The 22,190-nt window shown below is 36.8% G+C and overlaps 1 long non-coding RNA gene across 1 annotated transcript; it reads left to right on the forward strand.

Annotated features, from left to right (window-relative positions):
* Positions 1–15,417: 15,417 nt before the first annotated feature.
* On the forward strand, positions 15,418–16,580 carry LOC121987363. The gene is made up of 3 exons (XR_006113526.1): positions 15,418–16,000; positions 16,097–16,376; positions 16,520–16,580. It is a non-coding gene; the product is annotated as an uncharacterized LOC121987363 (long non-coding RNA).
* Positions 16,581–22,190: the final 5,610 nt, after the last annotated feature.

Below are 22,190 nucleotides of genomic sequence, written 5' to 3' on the forward strand. Positions count from 1 at the left end.
ATTTTCCAAGTATATTGTTAGAATTCTAATTTAGTTTCTAGTTTCCTTTTTGCTTTGGCAGTAGGCGTGTACCATAATTAGTAGAGGTGCAGGATTTTAGTGCGGTTTAGATCTCCTTGTAGTGCAGAATTTTAAGTGCAGATTTCTTCCATTAAGTGCAGATTTTCATTAAGTGCAGATTTCTTCCATTAAGTGCAGTTTTTCATTAAGTGCAAATTTTTATAAGTATTGTATGCAGATTTTTATAAGTATTGCTTGCAGATTTTTGTTAGTCATGTATGCAGATTTCTGTTATGTTTGAATGAAGATTTTCGATTAAACTTGTATGCAGAATTCCATTCATAGTGCAGATTTTTTTGTAAGCATATAGTGCAAATTGTGTAAGCTTATAGTGCAGTTTTATTAAACATCTCAGTGCAGTTTTATTAAGCATCTCAGTGCAGTTTTTGTTAAGTGTAATAGTGCAGTTTTTGTTAAGTATCATAGTGCAGATCTTGTTAAGTATTACAGTATTTTAAGTTTAAGAAAAGTATAAGAACGATAAAGAAAAGAAAGAAAAAGGCCAAGGCCTTAAGTAGATCCCAAAGTCAAGACTTTAGGGATTTTGGGACACAAGGTGTTCGTTAAAATACTGAGGCATTACATATTAGAAGTAATAAAAGATAACAAATATTTTATTTTTTTAAGAGGCTAGTACCCGACTTCCGAGGTTTTCGTTAAACAAATCCAGGTGACCGTTTCCGAGGTCTCGACCCTGGTAAGACCGAGGTCTTTACCCTCGTAGGACTGGTGGCTCGCTACCCCAGTTTCTATTAGGGAGTGTGCTTTTGTACTAAGCCTGGGCCCAAGAAGAAAGAATTGATTATTATTTTGAAGTACTAAAGTATAAGATTTTAAACAAGTGAAATAAGTTTCACATAGGTTTAAAATTCAGCAAGTTTAGTTCTTTATGCTAGCATGATTGTATAGATTTGCTTTACATGTTTAGCATTCCAGTATGTTTTGTTCTTTTGCTATTAGATGAGCATGTGTAGTATTTTCTTCTGAGCATTCAGTTCTTGGATTTCAGTATATTTACATGCACATTCGAGTTTTGTGAGATAGATAGCACTTACTAAGCAATTTTGCTTATAGATTGCATTTCGTCTTACTGCAGATAAAGGAAAGGAAAAGCTATAGTGATGGAAGGCGACAACTATGTGTTCGATGATGTGTGATGCCAGGACTATGGGAGAGACTTGGAGCATTATTAAGTTTCCGTGTTTTAGTGGTTAAGAAACATTTGGGATTGTACCTTATATTCCATGTCATTTGAGATTATTCTTGTTTTAGATCGCATGCCAAGATGAGTTTTGTTTAGTAAGTAGATACTTTTGTGTTTGCATTGAGATATAGTTTCATATGTTTCTGCTATTATGAGTTATATATGCATGTTCCGAATTTGGAGTGTTGTATTGTATTTTAGTCCTGCTGAACTGCATACACTCTGCCAAAATATTAAGTTTTCTAGAAAAATTTAAGTACAGTTTGTTATACTAGTTAAGTAAGAATCTATAGTAGTTATGTAACGGACACCTTTAGAGAGTAGTGAGAAGGGTGGTCGTCACAATAATTATTTTCAAAAATTTATATTAAATTTTTTTAAGATAACTAAACACTTAGACATTTTTTGAAAACTCACTTTTATTAAGAAACCTTTGGCTTCAAATGTTTAAGAAATTTTACTCTAAAACCTTAATTTTCTCTTGAAAGTTTTCAAACTTGATGTTTGTGTTTCTCCTATTTTTTATGTGTGTCAAAGAAGGAGAGTTAGTAAATTTTGGGGGTGTTATTTAACTCAAGGGGAGAGTTAAGTTAAAATGATTGTTTACTTATCCTTGCACTTTTAAACTTAATTTTGAACCTTAGTTGTCAAATATCAAAAGAGGGAGATTGTTAGTGTAGGGTGCATCAGAATCGAACCTAGATATCAAACATGTGCTAAAGAATCTCACTTATCAAATGTTAAAAGAATAATCAGATATTTAAAAGGAACCATAAATGTATGAATGTGGTACCTAAGAACACCAAACTTTGAGTTAATTTGTTATTTTGATTTAGATTATGCTGGATGTAAGTTAGATAGAAAGTGTACAAGTGGAGGATGTCAACTACTAGGACCATCTTTAGTTAGCTGGTTTAGTATAAAGCAACATTGTGTTGCCTTATATACAACTGAGGCAAAATACATAGTATTGGGTGGATGCGTAGCTCAATTGTTATGAGTGTCTCATACCATAAAAGACTTCAATCTAAAATACAAAAATGTTAAAAATTTTATTGATAACATAAGATCTATAAATCTAACTAAAAATCTAGTTCATCACTCTAGAACTAAACACATAGAAATCAAACACCACTTTGTTAGATACCATATCACAAAAGGTAATATTGAACTTAACTACATTGAGTCTAAATCTAAAGCTGACATATTCGCCAAACCATTACCAAAAGTTGAATTTAACAGCTTAAAAAGACAATTAGGAATGCATCTTATGGATTATTTTTAAATATATACTTTTTAGTAAAATTATTACTTATTAGTTTTCAAAATTATCTTCAAAATTTCCATTTCAAAATTTTGTTTTAAAAATTTCTTTTAAAATATTTTATCTTTATGGAGTAGCTTAGGATTTACCATAGACTTGTATGCTCCTATAGTTTTAGCAACCAACATCTCACAAGCACAGTAGGATACCTTACTTATATTTTGAAATATAAAACAGTGTGAGATACTTAGGACTTAACCTAAGATTTTAGATACTTATGTCTATGCATCGATATAAATTTGAGCTTTAAACACATACATTGTTCAATTTGAGTGATTTAGCTAGTAATAAACTAGTTAAGACCAAACAATCAAATTGACTAACCTTGTTAGTATTGCTATTTTGTGGTAGTAAGCTAAGTACAAAGGTTGGACATTCCTTTAAGGACTATTTCATAGTTGTTTATCTTTTTTAAAATTTTCAAAATTTATTCATTTCTTACATGCTTGGACTTATAGGAAAATACAAATTTAAGTGGGAGAATAAACACCATTTTTGAATTTAATTCAAGCCTAAGTCTTTTTTCCTTAGAAAATTTCAAAAAAAAATTCTTTAATTATTGGATCAAATTTATCCTCTTTAACAATCTTTTTAAACGTATGTTTCAAAATTCTCTTTACAAAATATTTTCAAATTCTACACTTATGTTTCTCAAAAAATTTTCAAATTCTACATTTTCATCAAAGTTTCATCTTAAAATTTTCAGAATTTGTTTTCTGAAAACTAATTTGATAACTTGGTTACCAATACTTATTTTCAAAAATTCTTAGCTTTCTTCATAAAATATTTCAAGCTATTTTCAAAATTTAAAATGTCCTTAGAAACGTATTATTTTTCAAAACTTAGTTTACTATTTTCTATTAGATAAATTTTCTAAATTTAAAAGTCTTCCATAGAAAATTTTTGTTTTCCAAAAATTCTTAACTCTTATGCTTTCTTAAAATCTACACTTATTCATGTAAATTTTCAAGTTGTTCTATAATTATTTTCAAAAATTTATATTAAATTTTTTTAAGATAACTAAACACTTAGACATTTTTTGAAAACTCACTTTTATTAAGAAACCTTTGGCTTCAAATGTTTAAGAAATTTTACTCTAAAACCTTAATTTTCTCTTGAAAGTTTTCAAACTTGATGTTTGTGTTTCTCCTATTTTTGATGTGTGTCAAAGAAGGAGAGATAGTAAATTTTGGGGGAGTTATTTAACTCAAGGGGAGAGTTAAGTTAAAATGCTTGTTTACTTATCCTTGAACTTTTAAACTTAATTTTGAACCTTAGTTGTCAAATATCAAAAGAGGGAGATTGCTAGTGTAGGGTGCATCAAAATCGAACCTGAGTTTTGATGTTGTCAAAGGTTCAAGTTAAGTCCTGTTGTAATCTGACAAAGTGACTAAGTGTGTAGACTATTTACTCAATAGGAAAAGGAAAAACCCTTGTAGTGGCTAAGCAAGAAAGTCTTAGTAGATTGTGGAAGCTAAGCAGGAAGTCTAGGTGGGTTGATGACCTGACACTTGGCAGTTGCCGTCAATAGGTCTAGATGACCTTATATCGAGAGGAAGCCCTACTGAGCTGATCTGATGCTAAGCCGAAGTCCAAATAGGTTTGGAGGAATCAATGTTTGGCAGGTAAGTTAAGGTAGATAACTGGAATGGAGCGACATGGAGGTCATGTTCTTAAAAGGAACAAAACCTAGATCGCTAATCTAACTGAAGAAATCGGCAGATTTCTATGTTGAGATCAAGATAGGTCTTACTGTCTTTTCTTTCCTATTCATGCATTACTACTATGCTAACTTTGTGTTTCAAAGATATTTTATACTACTGTGGAAACTAACTTGATTTTGTAGAACCTAGGTGGATCGATCTACCGAATAGAAGGATAGGTCGACCGAACCAAGTTAACATGGCATAGAGTTTAGCCGAATAGAGCACTTTTGATATTCAAAGTTGATCATTCAACCAAACCCAAGGATCGGTCGACCAAACCTATTTTGGCAAACAGGTTGGAAGATCGAATCTCAGTAAACTTAGAATCAGGAGGATTGGTCGACCAAACCCAAGGTTCAGTCGATCAATCAATAAATGCTCATTAATTGTGTGAAGATTCGAACTCAGCAAAGAAGGAAGTGAGCATGTTCCGTCGACTGATAGGGTGATTGGTGGACCAAAAGGATCAGTCGACCAAACCCTTTTTGGTCGACAAAGGAGGCTTATAAAAGGACCTCAAGATCAGTGTCAAGAAAACAACACTTCTGTATAATCCTCTGCTCGTGCCTATTGGTTAGTCCTAGGAAAATCGTACCGGTTCCACTATACAAAAATTTTATACAAGTGTCGAACCTTTCCTTAAATAACCTATTGTATTCTTTAGAAGTTAAATTAGGAATCGCAGACGGAACTTAACATCATTGATTCCAAATTTAACTATCTGTTCTTAATGGTTTAGATTTGAATCGCAAGCGGAACTTAACACTATTGATTCAAATCCACCTATGTTATTAATTCCATTAAATATTAATTTCCAAAATTAGCTTCCAGAACTGTATGGCGAGGCACATGACCTTCTTGGATATGGCAGCAACCACCACCGCCTAGACAAAGCCTTTTAAGGAAAGCTAATATTTAATTTCCTTAAATAACTCTAGGTTAACCAAAAGGAACAATCGAATCACAAATTTGAAAATTAAAGAAAACACAAACTCAAAAAATAAATTCGAAAAACTAGATCTAATGTCTCTTGTGTTTGGAAGTCATACAAAGAAAAATAACTAGCATGATGCAGAAAATAATTACTAATTATACCTTCTCTTTGTATGCTAATAACCTCGAGATCTTCTGCCGTATTCCTCGCCTCGCCTTGGACGTCGTGTGGGCGACGATCCTCCAAGATGAACACCACCCAAAGACTTCTTCCTCCTCCTCTAGAATTCGGCCACCACCACCACCAAGGAGCAAAAGAGAGCAAGGGAAAAAGAAAGGGGAAAGAATCAGCCACCATGAGAGTGCACAAGCAAGAGGCTAGAATTAGATGCCTTCTTCTTCTTCTTCTTCTTCTTCTTCTTCTTCTTCTTCTCCTTCTTGTATCCGGCCACTTAAAGGAACCACAAGCAATATGTGGCCGGCCCTAGCATGATAAAGAGCTAGGGGCTGGCCCTAAGGAGGAGACTAGAGAGAAGAGAGAAAAAGAATTCATTAACCCATGAAGCCTCTCCTCCCCTTCTTTTATAATACTTGCCCAAGGCAAATAAGGAAAGACTTTTACAAAAATTAAAATCTTCCTCTTGTTTTTCCTTTTTCCTTTTCTTTCCTCTTGATTGAATCAATCACCAATCATGAATCAATTTGATTTATTTGATTGGATGATGATTTAATCCTATTGGTCAGCGCCTTGCTTGGGCACCAAGCAAGGGTGGTCGGCCCCTATAAGGAAAGAAAAAAATATCTTTTGTAAAAATTTTATAAACTCATATAAAATTTTACAAGCTCTCTTTTAATTTCCTAAAGTGGATGTTAAAAAAGAAAGTTTTAAAAATTAAAACCATGTTTTAAAATTTAAAACTTTTCTTCTAAAAATTTCCTTGTTTAACATGTTTACAAAAATTTAAATTTTAAAACTTCTCTTCCTTTTTCTAAAACCATAAGGATGGTTAAAAAAGGAAAGTTTTAAAACGTTTAAATTTTTTTTTTAAACATGTGGCCTAATTCAAATAAGGAAAGTTTTTAAATTTTAAATCTCTCTTTTAAAACTCATAGTTTTTTACAAAGAGAAGATTTTAAAAATTTAAAACACCCCCTCCTATTTGAAATATTGTGGTCGACCCTTCCTATGCTTGGACACCAAGCATAGGGCCGGCCCTCTTGAGAGGAGATGTGGTCGGCCCTTGCTTGGTCACCAAGAATTCGGCCGGCCCCCTTCTTGGACATCAAGATGGGCTTATATTTGGATGACTTAAGGCTTTAATGAGGCTACGACAGGGACCTAGAAGAGAAGTTGGTTTTGACCTTCCGATGAGCTCAAGTATCCCGTGTTCGCCCTGAACACACAACTCAAGTTCATCGATAATAACTCATTCCACTAAAGAGTTATTATCATACTACCGCACCAATCCCAAATTACATTATGAGCTCCTTCTTATCATGAGTGTGTTAGTCTCCCTGTATTTAAGATAACGAATGTCCACTAATTAAGTAAGTTACTGACAACTAAATTAATATCTAGCTCCAAGAGTAGTACCACTCAACTTCATTGTCATGTCGGATTAAGTCCACCTGCAGGGTTTAACATGACAATCCTTATGAGTTCCTCTTAGGGGAATTCTCAACCTAGATAACTAGGACACAGATTCCTTCTATAATCAACAATACACACTATAAGTAATATCATTTCCTAACTTATTGGGCTTATTGACTTATCGAGTTAAATCTCACCCATTGATAAGTCAAAGAAATAAATACTAAATATATGTGTTTGTTATCATATTAGGATTAAGAGCACACACTTCCATAATAACTAAGGTCTAGTTCTTTTATAAAGTCAGTACAAAAAGAACTTACCTAAAATGGTCCTACTCAATACACTTGGAGTGTATCATTGTAATTTATTAGTTAAGATAAACTAATACTTAATTACACAACGACTACTTCAACGGTTTGTTCCTTTCCCTCTTAGTCGCGAGCAACTGTTTATAATTTATAAAGAACCGACAACATGATCTTCTATGTGTTATACAATACACCATGTTGTCTACTATATAAATTAATTGAACAAATTATATTTAACAAATAAATATAGATATTTGACCATTGTGATTCTTTATTTCTAAATAAATGTTTATACAAAAGCTAGACTTTTAGTATACACTCTAACAATCTCCCACTTATACTAAAAGATTATGCTGCCATAAATACTGTCATACATCTGATTCCCAACCCTTCAACATGCCCATCAAAAGATCTTGCCTTAAGGACCTTAGTGAAAGGATCTATAGGTCATCACCTGATGCATTCTAGGTGGCAATAACTTCTCCTCGTTTATACAATTTCTCATATTGGATGGTATTTGCGCTCTATTGTGTTTACTTACCTTATGGACTTATGATTTCTTCGAGTTTGCTACTGTACCACTATTATTACAATAAATTGTAATAATTTTTGGGCAAACCAGAAAACATGTCTAAGTCCATCATGAAGTATCTGATCCATACAGCTTTTATGACTGCCTCAGAGGCTGCTATTTACTCAGCTTCTTATGGTGGAGTCCAAAAAAGCACCTTTTCTTATCACTCTTCCATAGTTATGACTTCACCTCCTAAAGTAAACACAAAACCCCGAGGTCGACTTACTATTGTCCCTATCCGATTGAAAGTCAAAATCCGTGCAACCCACAGGGACCAAATTATCTGCCTTGTAAGATAGCATATAATCTTAAGTGCCTCTAAGATACTTCAATATATATACTTTACCGCAGTCCAATGTCCTTGTCCAGGGTTACTTTGATATCTGCTAGCTATGCCCTTGGCAAAACAGATTTCTGATCTCGTACATAGCATACATTAGGCTTCCGACAGCCAAAGCATAAGGAACTGCCTTCATTTCCTCTATCTCCTTTGATATCTTCGGAGGCATCTCTTTAGATAAAGCTACTCCATGATGAAAAGGTAAGAAACCTTTCTTGGAGTTTTGCATGCTTAAAAGGAGCAAGGATTGTTTCGATATATGAAGCTTGGGATAAGTAAAATATATTTTTTTCTTGCGATCCCTTTGATCCCAAGAATATATGCATTCTCCCAAGTCCTTCATATCTAATTGTTTGGACAACCATACCCTTACTTCTGACAACACTTTGATATTATTTCCAACTACCAAAAATATTATCTACGTATAGTACAAGAAATACCACCATGTTTCTAACACACTTCTTGTATACACAAAACTCATTCGGTTATAAAATAAATCCATAGGTGTGGATTACTTTATTAAACCGGATGTACCAAGACCTTGAAGCTTTACTTCAGTCCATAGACTAATTAAGCTTACACACAAGATGCTCTTTGCTCTTTGCACTGAACCCTTCTGGTTGCTTTATATGGATGTTTTATTCAAGACTTCCATTAAGGAAAACTGTCTTGACATCCACTTGCTAAATCTCATAGTCCATATGAGAAGTAATAGATAAAAGAATCCGGATAGACTTAACATTGGCTACCGGTAAAAAAGTTTCCCTTTTCAACAAGCCTTGCTTTGAAACTTTCTACCTTCCTATCTATCCCTCTTTTCCTATTATAGACTTATTTTCACCCAATGGCTTTTACACCATTTGGTGATTTTATAAGCTCCTAGACTCTATTAGAATACATATATTCTAATTCTGTATTCTTTGCAAAGATGTTGCATCATTATCTTGGAGTGCTTCGTCATATATCCGGGGATCAGGTTCATGTCTACCAGGGATCAAGTCCAAAGACTCTTCCAAAACATGAATCTTTTAGGTTGCCTAACAACCCTCCTACTACGACGAGGCACTTTCTGTAATTGTGTATCATTTGTGATACGTGTTATAGTTTCTTGTGATATTTCATCTTATACAGTTGGTACTAGATTAGATGTGTCCTTTAATTTCCTTAAGAACAATTTTTACTCATGGGCTTGTGGTTCATAGTATAGTCCTTTTCTAAAATCAGGCATTAGTGCCAACAATGACCTTCCGATTTTAAGGACTATAAACCTCTTTTCATTTTTCTAGGATAACTCATAAACAAGTGAACTCATGCCCAACTTATCAGTGTCTCTCATGTGCTAGACCACCCTAATCCGAATATGCTTCAGACTAGGCGTATGCCCATTCTGCAATTCTATGGGAGTAGAGAGTTCTGACTTAGAAGGTACTATGTTTACTTCCGTTTCCAGTGTATATCCTTAAAACGAATTTGGTAATTTTCTGAATAACTCATCATTGATCTAATTATTCCATAAGAGACTTATACCTTCTTTCTACTACACCATTTTGTTGGGGTGTACCAGGTGCAGTTAGTTGAGATTAAATCCCGACTTTTGATAAGTGACTCTTAAACTCTCCTAAGAGGTACTCGTTACTACTATTTCACCGTAGTGTCTTGATACTTTTACTTTGACGTTACTCCATATCAGCCTAGCACTCTTTGAACTAATCAAAGCTCTTAGACTTGTGGCGCGTCAAGTAAATATATCCTTATCTAGAATAGTCGTCTAAACAAAACGAAAAAATTCGAAACAACCTCTTGCTTGGATAGTCAAAGGTCTACACAAATCAGAATGAACCAATTCCAACATATCTTTGGCTCCATACCCCTTAGACTTAAAAGCTTCTTGGCTATTTTTCCTTCCAAGTAAAAATCGTAGGTTGGAAAGATTTCCACTACCAATGAACCCAAGAGTTCATTGGTTATTATCCTTTGAATCCTACTCAAGTTTATATAACCTAGCCTTAGATGCCAAAAATATGATTGGCTCATCTCTGAAGGTTACTTTCTCTTATTTAGATAATGTGTTATTAATTTTCATTTATTGCATCATGAGATTTATTGGATTATAAATTGTCAACCAACGTATCAGAACAGATAACTTCCCTATTTTTCTTGATAACAAGTTTGTTATCAAAATAGACAGAATATCTATTCTTTAATAGTTTAGAAACCGAAATTAGGTTCTTTCTAAACTTAGTACGTAAAGACAATTTCTGAAAATCCATATTTTATTCCTATCAGAGGATAAACATCTCCCACTGCAACAACTACTACTTTTACAGTAGTGCCCATGTAGATGGTGTTTTCCTTTTCATATAGTTGTCGGGTTTCCTGGAACCCTGCAATAAATTACAGACATGATCAGTCGTTCCCGTATCTACATGCTAGGTACCGGTAGATAACTCCACTAAACATGTTACAACTAATGAATAAAATACACCTGAATTGTTCTTAGTTCTAAGAAGACAGTCTACCTTAATGTCCAAGTCCTATTTCCAATCATTATAATTGGGACTACTAAGTCTTTTCTATAGTATAACAACTAGGGGATTGACTAACATTTGAAATCCTAAGAATCACAAAAATATTTGGTTAACACTAACTCCTTAAAATCCTCGTGAATTTTGTATGCCATAATAGTGTGGACGTATACAAAATCAAAGAGGAGATTTTATCCATTAATTTTATTATCTCATCAACCTTACTTTATGATGAATAAAATTAATAGTTGGTCTGTCTTTGATCAAATATTTGATCAAAACTTTGAATTTAAAATAACATTGATTCCTCAAACAATATTATTTAAATTCACCAACACCTCAAACACCGGGAATTATGCATGCCACGTTAGTGTGGACGTATACAAATTCAACATTCTTAAGAGGAGAGTCTTACCCATTAATTATCCTGTCAACCTTGAATTAATTACCTCAAACACCATGAATTTTGTATGCCACGTTAGTGTGGACGTATACAAATTTAATTGTTTGTAAGAGGAGGTATTACCCATTTTATTGTCAACCTAACTTTATGACAAATAAAATTATCTCAAACACCGTGAATTTTGTATGCCACGTTAGTGTGAACGTATACAAACTCTAACATTTGTTAGAGGGGGGTTTTACCTAACTTTATGACAAATTAATAGTTGGTATTGCTTTGGTCCCGCAAAATAATAGCAGTGATTCCGTTGGGGAGGATAGTATTGAATGCGTCTAAGTGTATATCATTATATGATATTTAGTCCATTAAATAGGATTATACTCCTTCAGTTAGAGAAGATCACACGCTCCTAAATAATTTCTTATAACCATCCATAAAGGAAGTTTGATCTAGTGATCCGCAACAAACCCATCCGTTGTGGAGGGAGGCACTCAGAGCCAACACGCAAGCTTGTTGCATCACTTACAAACCAATAATGGAGACTGTGGAATTTATTAAAATCCCTCTCCCACTTAGTTATTTAAAAATGAGGATTTTAACCTATGCTAGCATACATCACATGCACATAAACATCACAGTAAATAAAAGCAATAAATTTGGAAATAAATTTTCCAACTATTATGCCATTTTCCATCACTGTCTTCAGTATGCTCCAACCCTAGCTGCTGCCAACTTTAGCCAGCGCCATCGGGTCGAGACGTCGCATCCATCTTGCTTTTTATTCCGCTGCGCCTCTAGTGCTTCAAAAGTACCACGCCTCGCAAAGATACAATCCGCGATAAATATATAATTTTACAAATATCAATCCTATATTCCATAAAGGAATTTACATATATTCTAGATCAAACAAAAATAAAATTCTAAAATAATACAGCTCCTGCTGTATTTGATACATACAATCATTCACACACACACAATAATACTCTTGACATGTCCAAGGGTCCAATCACACACAACATTTATATGCCATAATAGTTGGAACCTGCAATCAAAAAGTTAGCACATTCTACTATTATCCTGCCTAAATTATGTATGACATGTGCATAACCTATTTGAATTCTAAACACATTGAGGCAAACCCTATCTCTGATACCAATTTGTTGCACCCAAACGATGTCCACATATCTCCACAATGACATGATATTGTCCACTTCGGGCCTAGGCCCTCATGGCTTTGCTCTTGGCCTCTCCCCAAAAGGCCTCATTCCAATAGAGATATCATGCATCCTTTTAACCCCATTATCTTTACCAAATCTTTCCAATGTGGGACTTTGATTAAAATCCAACAGTGCCTTTACTGTTCTGTGCCTCAAACTACATGTGCAAGCTATTACGCTAAGATGTGCCGACAAGCTTCATCTTTTACTCTTTATCAGTATACTTTTATTAGCTTGCATTATTTATAACTGTATAATAGTATGTTACTATCTTCCATTTCATTGTATAAATTGCTTCTTTCTGAAGGTTTTGAGAAGAAGAATTATAGTTAATTGCTCAATGGTGTAATCAATGATCGTGGATCGTGGATCTTGGAATATGAGTCGACATAGGCTTTGAATCAAGTAACTACCTAATTCAACTATATTGCTTTTTCTTTTTCCGCTACTTTACTTTGATTTATTTTTTTTATTCAAGAAAAGTTTTTAAAATGAGTGATATTCAACCCCCCCACCCTCTTTCCTATCATATTTTTTATCCTTCAGGATTGACTCAAAAGAGATTATGATGCATTATGTGAGCACATGGATCTAGATTATGACAGTTGAAATTTGGGGGCGTGATGTACGTAGAATATATATATTTTTATGTATGCTTTAATGCACATTCACTTATTTTCCTTGCGTATGTTCAACAGATTTTCACCCTTATTTGTTATATTTTCAGCATAATTACTCTCTTTGTCGAAGATATGCTTTTGTTTGATTTTCTATCAACAAAATGTATTTTTGGAGTGAAAATAGTGCAAAACATGCTTTGGAGAGTTGAAAGAAGAAGAGAAGAGTTTTGGACATATGGTTTTACACAACCATGTCCCTTCACCCATGAGCAAGCAGCACACAGCTATGCCGAAATGCACTATCATGCCATTCATCTAGAGAAAAGGAAGACTTTGACTATGCGGTTTCACATGGTCGTGCTATGTCACTAGAGCTCAATCTAGTCCTGGTCGTGCCAAATGGCACATCCGTGCCTAACAACTAGAGTCGAGTAAAGCCATGGCCATGCCAAAAGGCACGACTGTGCCACTCAAACCGACCCTCTTCAAGGTCTAGCTATGCCAACAAGCACGGTAGTGATGTGGGTCGTGTCCTGACCCATGCCCTGCTCTATTTAGGGGGAGTTCTTCCCTTTTTTCATGGGTAGAAGGTTCTTCCCTTTGGGAGATCCATCTTGGTTAAGATCTACACCTTCCCTGCATTCCGATTGAAGATTTGGGGTTGTTTCATCATCTCTTCAACTCCGAAAGCTTGGGATTGGATCTGAAGAATACTCAACGTCTTGAATAGCTTCTTTTCTTTTCTTCTCTTTAGATTGGGTTTTGATTCTTATAATTTCATTGTCTTTAGATTCTTTCCTCCTTGTTATAGAGAAGATCTTATTGTTTTAGGACTAAGGGAGTAATTGTGATATGAGATTGATGTAAACTCTTGGATTTTTCAATTTCCTTTCCATATGACATTACTTATGCCTTGTATTTATTGGATCTTATATGTGTGTGATGTGTTTATGCATAAATCTCATGTACGATTGAATGATTGTATGATTTTGTTCTTCTCATAAAGGAGATGCCCTAAATCGTATGACTGGGGTCCCTAGTGATAAGGGTAACCCTTTAACTGGACATCTAGAGCACCGTCTTGATAGAGGGAGCAATTCTCTAGAAGGAAGTGTAGAATTAGGTTTATAGGGTTATTTCTATGATCATGTTATCTATTGTTTTGTGTATTCTTGTGGATGTATGACTAGGGGGCCCTAGTGACAAGGTTATCCCTTGAACCAGATTTCATAAGAATCACTTTCATTAGGTAACATTAGATGTAAATAGATATGACACTCTGACATGACCACTGCGAGGAAGTGTTGATAATGAATCAACATTCCTACATGCGCATAGGGATAGAGGATGGGTAATTAGTGATTCTTAATTCATTGATTAGCATAATAATGAAATCAAAATCCTAGAACATTCTTTGAATTAAGTTCCTCAACCGACTCTCTCTCTCTCTCTCTCAATCATACTTCTCTCCATTTGAGTACGTGATTTTCAACTATCGATCATTTAGCTAATTTGCCATGACTAATCTCTAGTGCTTATATCAAGTTCCCATAAGATCGATATTTTTTTATTAATTGATGACAATCGTGCACTTGCGGGCTATATACATCATTATCTGAGTTTATAGTTTTGCGTGACTTATATAGATTCTATTTATTTTATCATGCATGTTTTTGTAGGAAATAAAGAAATCATGTTACTAAATAAATTTCTTATTATTATCAGTTTGGATTATTACTAAGTGAAATCATATTATTTTTTTATGTGGTATTTATATGTGGTATTATAATTGTGTGTGATATCTGTATGTGGTATTATAATTATATGGTGTTGAAATTGTTTAAATTTTGATTATATATCTTTGTGGTGCATATAATTATATGTGGTTAATATCACATCCTAACTGTTGCACATGTTGTGCACTTTGAATGCTCTTAATTGCAGTGTGGCCCATGTATTGTAAATGCTCTCAAAAGTAGTTTATACTGCGCATTGTGAATGCTCTTAATCGTATCAAACATTGCACTATAAATGCTCTTAATCATAGCATGCAGTGCATATTGTGAATGCTCTTAACCACTGTATGCGACGTGTGTTGTCGATGTATTATGACTTTCACTAACTTATAGTTATGCAATGTGTGATGAGTGTTGTAGATGGGATAATTACGTGTTGCGGAAAGTTAAATTTGTTGTAGTGTGAAAGCTAGTAGGGAAGAAAAATTTGAACAACAACAAAAGAAAATTTTGAAAACAACAAAAGAAAAATAAACATTAAGCTACAACAATATTAATAAACCATACACTTGGAAGCTAGATCCAATCTAACTACTACGGGAGCAAAATGTGATGGCATTCATCCCAAGTGGCTTAGTATCGTGTAAAATACCGGAAAAATGACGAATATTAATAAGGGAATTTTTCGAAATTTATGGACATTTTTCAAGAATTTTTCGGAGCTCGTATGGACGAGTTAACGGAGATAAAAATGGGGTCCGAAAAATCCTGTTTAGGCTACCCAATTTTAATAAGGAAAAGTTTTATTTTTCTTTTCCTTTTCCCTTTTCTTTTTCCTTATATTTTTTTTCTCTCCTCGTTACTGTGCCGAGCCCGAGCCCTCATCCACTCCACTCTTCTTCTCTCGCGCCCGACGCCGGCCCTAACCGCCGGCCGGCGGTTTCTTCCTCCCGAGCCGCACACCCGAAGACCTTTTCTTCATCTTCTTCTCCACCCGAGCCGAAGCTTTCCCCTGCCCTAAAATCGCCGAAAGCTTGCTCTATGCCCACTGGTGCCGACGCCGAGCACTGCCGCTCTTCCTCAGCCCTAGCCGCCGCACGGGACATTGCCGGCCACCAGGACCGACCCAGGCCGCTGTCGCCGTGGGGATCCCAGCGCCGCCGACGCCCTTCTCCCGTTTCTCTCTGCCCTAGTTTTGCACAGTGTCACCGCTACCACAACCGGCAACCGGCTGTCCTCCCTCTGCCGACGCCGACTCCTCCACTGTGCAGTGCCTAGCCGACTCCTTCCTTTGTCCTAGGTTCCCTCTTGTTGCTGGATCCGAACCCTAACTCCTCTGGGTTGGGTTGTGGTCAGCCTACCCGACTGGTAATTTTTCCTACTGCGCCACCAGCTGCCTTCTTCCTGCTTCGCCACCAGCTGCCGGCAGAGAGAAAAACAAGGGCTATCGAGTTGGGTAAGGCAAATAAAGAGGTATTTCAATTGTTGATTTGGGATCTTATGTTGGATTTGTTGGCTGATAACAGTGGTATTTGTCACTGATTTCTCACAGCAGCTTCTCCGGATCTTGGCAGTAAGTTCTATAGGATTTGAGCAGTGTTGAGGCATCAGGGAATTTGGGTAAGGTTGGTGTTAAGTTAATTACTGTTGAGGTGAGTATGGGAAGATGAACTTGATGATTTCGATAGTTTGAGCTATTGGTATTACTTTTGTTATGTAAGCATAGGGTTAATTATATTAAATCCTGTGTAGACCTTATATGGTGATTTCCTTTGCAGACATTGTTGGAGAAAGCCCTAATCGCTGTGATCTTCCTTTTGTGTGATCCAGAGGTAAGGCTTAATGAATACAATCAAATATGTTGGTTGATTTTTGGTGTAATTAGGGTTAATAAAACTAACCTTAGATGGTCGATGGATTAGAAATTTATTTAGCTATTTGTTTATACTTAGCTAAATTATACTATTTATCACAGGACCTTGACGCGAGACAAGTTTCTTAACGTCCGGATTTGGACTGATTGGATCTTTCCTATTGGAGGCGGGTACCTCTTGACTTATCTTTTATGATATTGTCATTGGATATGCATAGTATTTTATAACTACATGCAATGAACATGTTTGCCTTTGGTATGTCACTGTTTGATATCCATAGCATGTTAGGTTTGTCACCTGTGATGTATCCGTGCTTATATCTCGTGATTTGTTGCCATGATTATCTTGTTACCATGAGTATTTTAGTTTCTAGAGTGACATACCATGCTTACTGAGGTTAGGAAGGATTTGGATTGTTGTTTCTGGCCTATATATCTAGATTATCTGATACTTAGGTTTTTGTGCCATATCAGATTTGTGTACCTCTATTTGTATATCATATATGATTCGGGTGTTTAGACCCTGATTCTTTGATCTGTGTATATTGTTGGTACATATGCTATGGAAGAGGGATATGATTTGGGTCTAGGTTGTTATACCATAGAAGACCTGTATGTCCTAGATCCGTGGACTGACCTACTGATACTGTGGTACCCATATTATGTATATATGGATTTTTCTATGCTGATCAGGATATTCCATACTTATTTTGTTCAGGACATAGGTTTTTGATATTCTATCTGACCTGTGTATTCTAGATTTTGGTAAGTGACCATCGCTTTTACAGTACCCATTTTGTATATATGGATATGGTTATGTTGATCAGTTTTTGTTATGCATAGTGACATGCATCATGATTTCATGCTGTGCGATTGTCGGCTCCACTATGGTTGAGCCCATCGCCAGTTACATGTACTGCACACACCCCCACTCATGGTTTAGTGGTATATCAGGCAGGTGTGTGGCGGTTCTGGCTCCGTTGGTCTGAGGACTCAGCGTGGTAGCCGGCAGTCAGTTCCGCTCTGTTTGGCTCCGCTGGCATTTAGTGTAGCAGCGTAGTAGCCGGCAGACGGTGGACTCTGTTTGGCTCCGTTGGTCAGGTGACTCAGCGTGGTAGCCGGCAGAGATACCTCCCCGTCATCGTGTACCGGGAGATGAGAGCATTGAGCTCCCCCATTTATGATTTGGGGTCACAGGACAGGAGTACTCCGACAGCATCCCGTCCACTCGGTCACTCATCAGGAGTAGTGACGACAGAGTGCACGGTTGTCACAACCCTACCCACTCGGTCTCACCATTTGTGTGTGAGATGACTGACTGGCGTCAGGGGTGACCAGGACGCATCATTAGCATCATATGCATTGATGCATTTATATTTTTATGATTGTGTTTGCTGCATTTGGTTGCTGCATTTTGGTTGGATACATACTTTTGACCTGCATACAGGATTATTGACACTTTCGGTTTGACGACCTTTTTGTCTGGATAGGAGTTCCTGGTGAGTACAGCTTCCTCAGTTACCTTTCGGTTTTGCCTATATATGATTAGGAAGTGTATTCCATGATTGTTGCTGTTAGATATATCTTACTACTCATGTCCATTGGTATTCGCTGAGTTGTTGAACTCACCCCCGTTGATACTATTTTTTTCAGGTACCAGGTTTGGTTTTGGTGTTGCTTGGAGTATCCTGTCTGCTGGTCCCCACGTCACATCAGAGGACTTATCGGTTTCACGTATGTTTTGCTTGTTTTATGTATCAGTTTGTTTAGCTCTGTACTCTGGTTTATTTTTGGAGAGTTGATGTTGTTATGTGGTGTTTTGTATTTGTTATTGGTTGTGTAAGCCTAGCCGGCTAGCAGTTTTGTGTTTTGGTTTTGGTACAGCCGAGTGGGCTGCTTTATTTTTAACTGCGTGGTTGTGTCAGCCAGAGACTGAATTTGATATTAACTGCGTGGTGTTTGTTTTCCTTTTATTGTTATTATTCCAGCCGCATGTGGCTGAGGTATATAGTGCTTGTAGAAAGTTTCAGATTGTCCGTCGTACAGGGGAGATGCTGTCGAAATTTCTTCGGACAGAGACTCCTCCGGGGCGTGACAAGTTAAGTGGTATCAGAGCAGGTATACGATACTTGCTATGTGTTTTGGATTTTCGAGATTTATCTGATACCAATTTAATTGGTATCATCGATCGGATTACGAGTCTTATTTTCCCGGTGTTTCGGATTTTCTGTTTTGGTCTTCTCGATGTGACTTTTCGGGTTTTGGGACCTGGCAGCAGCAGGACATCTCCAAGCTATAGGAGGTATGTTGGTATACTGTTATCCTACTATTTAGTTAGTGTATGCATCGTTGACTATTATAGTTTATGACATGTATTATTATGACATGTATTAGCACTCTTTACTAGTACCTGTTTAGTTGAGATAGTAGATATTTTATGTATTAGGTAAAACCCTGATGGTGATCGACCTTGATAGAGATTAAGGGTTACAGTTTCTGGTGATTTATCATATCATACATCAGTAGTTTTTAGCTTATGTTATTACTAGTTGGTTAGCAGATTGAGGCACATACTAGCCTCTGCTTTTATTAGCTGGGTAGTGGATAGTATCTATATCTTTATGTTGACCTAGCCAGTAGTATACCAGGTTATCTTAGTTAATTTCATCCGTAGATAATTGATTTACTCTTGTTAGATCGGTCAGTAGAAGATAGATTGACGTTTGTTGACTTGGGTAGTCGTGATCGATTTACCTTAAATGCTTGTAGAGGCTTTATTTATTCTTGACTAGTTAGTAGATGACCAATTAGTTTTGTTGATCCGATCAGTAGGGGATTGACCTACTTTACTTTTAGATGTTTGAATCTTGGGTTATTCATGCTTAGTTGGATATCTTGAGCACATCGAGTACCTAGCTTATACTGACGTGGGAAAGGATTGAACTAGCCATATACTATTGACGACTTGGTCAGTCGATAGAGGATCGATGTATCCTATTCCATGAGTACTTTAATTTTAGACTGTATGTACCTAATTGGATAACTTAGAAGGTGGCATAGGGTTTGTGTGGTAGATTGGATTAAATATGCTGATTATGCATATATATGAAGTGTACATATGATTGTTATGAGTTGAAGGAGTTCTATGATGGATAGTTCATTTGTAAATAGTGTGGGTATTCCCATCTAGATATGGTTATTGTAGGTTCCTTGTGGATTATAGCTATTTAGTTAGCTGTACGTGCCTGATTGACATATTGGAGGTATCTTATCGATTTAAATCTGTGTCGTGGTATGTGCACATGGGTGTGAGTGTCATGTTGGAAGTATCTTGTCGACTACATCGGTGTTATGGTAGATGCAGATGTGTTCGATATAATATTCGAGGTATCTTGTCGATTATATTTGATTTGTGGATACACATGTGTCAATTAGACTTTATTGGAAGTATAGAAGTGATTATACTCATTTGGTATGTGTTAGGTTACTATTGGAGGTGTATTGTTGATTATACTACGTTGATTATGCACACGTGTTCGGTGTGTATTGTTGGAGGTATCATACTCAATATACCTGAGTTGTGAGTAGGTTTGTTGTGTACTAGTTGGAGGATTATGTCGATTATACATATGTTATGTGTGCACGTGTGCCAGGTGTATGGTTGGTAGCATCATGATGATTCTACCTATGTTAAATGTAGAATATTAAATGTCTACATTATGATATTGGTTGTTTTACCCGGTCAACTAATTCTCCCATTAGTGGGTGACCGACCTACTAGGAGGATGATAGAGTTGACTATGAATTTGATTTGCGTACTGGGTGGTTATACCCTAGGCTACCCACAGTGATTTGTGGTAAAGAGATCTTGTGCAGTCTCTAGCTAGATAGTTAGGTGCTTTGGGCACTTATGTATTGCTGTGGTAGAGCGTAGTTCCCACATGTTATGGATCGTTTGTGGTAAAGCGTAGCTTCCACATATTCTGGATTCCCACATATTTAGGGATTGTTTTGTAGTGGAGCGTTGCTCCTACATATTGCGGATTGATTGTAGCGGAGCATAGCTCCCATATTTATTGTGGATACATGTTTTTGGATTATTTGTGGTGGAGCGTTGCTCCCACATATGGATGATTTCTTGTGGTAGAGGGTTGCTCCCACATAGGTGGTATTTCGTGTGATAGAGCATTGCTCTCACACTGGAGGTTCTATTCTTTGGTGATTATACATCGTTGGTGATTAGATCTGTCTATTGTTGAGGATCTTATGGTTAGGAATGTCTGTGATACGGACATTTTGTGTCTTGGTTTTACCATTAGTGCTTGTGGTGCCCTAGATGTTATCATAGACTCGATGATATGGGTATTCCTAGGATGTTTAGATTGGTTTCCATTGTCTTTGTTGACGATGTGGTGATCTATTTCGGATCCGAGGTGAGTCACGTGCACCACCTTTGCATAGATCTAGAGATGATTCGACGAGAATATCTATATGTGATTATCAGTAGTGCTGATTTGGATTGTCTTATGTGATGATGTTTGGGACACACGATCACCAGTAGGAGTGTACCGTGGTTCCACAGGAGATAGAGGTTGTTACCGTTGGGAGCAGCCGAAATCAGTGCAGGAGATCCGCAGTCCTTGGGACTGACAGGATATTACAGACCTTTCGTCGAGGGTTTCTTTCGCATAGTTATGCTACTTTCACGCGTGACCATGAAAGGCGTGAAGTTTACTTGGACTGAGGATTGCAAGACCAGCTTCTAGGAGCTGAAGCGGAGACTAGTGTCGGCTTTGATTTTTGGTTTTACCTTCTGGAGAGGACGAATTTGTCCTCTACACCGACGCATCTATTCAGGGTTTGAGCGCTATTCTATTGCAGCACGATAGAGTAGACTCCTATGCTTCTCGTCGGTTGAAGGAACATGAGAAGAACTACCCTGTACATGATCTGGAGCTAGTCGCCATTATTTTTGCCATGAAGATTTGGCGACATTATTTATATGACGTTACATTGAGATTCTCACTGACCATAAGAGTCTCAAATATCTGTTTTACTTAGAAGGAACCTAATCTCCGACAGAGGAGATGGATGGAGTTCTTGAAGGATTTTGATTATACCATTAGCTATCACCTAGGAAAAGCTAATGTGGTTGTCGACGCACTTAGCCGGAAGTCTAGAGTGACTTTGGCTTGCCACCGAGTTGTGGTCACAGACTGGTTACCATGGTTGCTCAGTCGTCGATCAGTACGAGGATCCGAGAGCCCTAGGCTGTATTTGCGGGTTATTTGCAGCCAGATAGCTTCCGGGTAGCCGACCGAGTTCACACGAGACGAGGAGGGTATTATATACTTCCGAGGTAGAATATGCGTACCTCAGTCTCATCCGGTCTTATAGAAGTTACTTCCGGAGGCTCATCGCTCATGATTTGCTGTCCACCCAGGCGGTACCCGTATGTACCGAGATTTGAGATGTTCCTATTGGTGGAACAGTATGAAGACAGACATCGCGGATAATGTAGATAGATGTCTTGTCTGTCAGCAGGTGAGGGCTGAGCACCAGATACCTGCCGGATTATTTTAGCGGATTTCTATTCCTGAGTAGAAATGGAAACATATTACCATGGACTGTGTGGTGAGTCTGCCTAGAACACGATGAGGTCATGACACGATTTGGGTAATCATTGATTGATTAACCCAACCTGCGCACTCGTTAGCGATCCGGAAGACTGATTTCCTGGATCGATTTGGTAGATCTGTTTTGCTGGGAGATC

Source organism: Zingiber officinale, chromosome 5B (genome assembly GCF_018446385.1).
Source record: "Zingiber officinale cultivar Zhangliang chromosome 5B, Zo_v1.1, whole genome shotgun sequence".
NCBI lineage: Eukaryota > Viridiplantae > Streptophyta > Magnoliopsida > Zingiberales > Zingiberaceae > Zingiber > Zingiber officinale.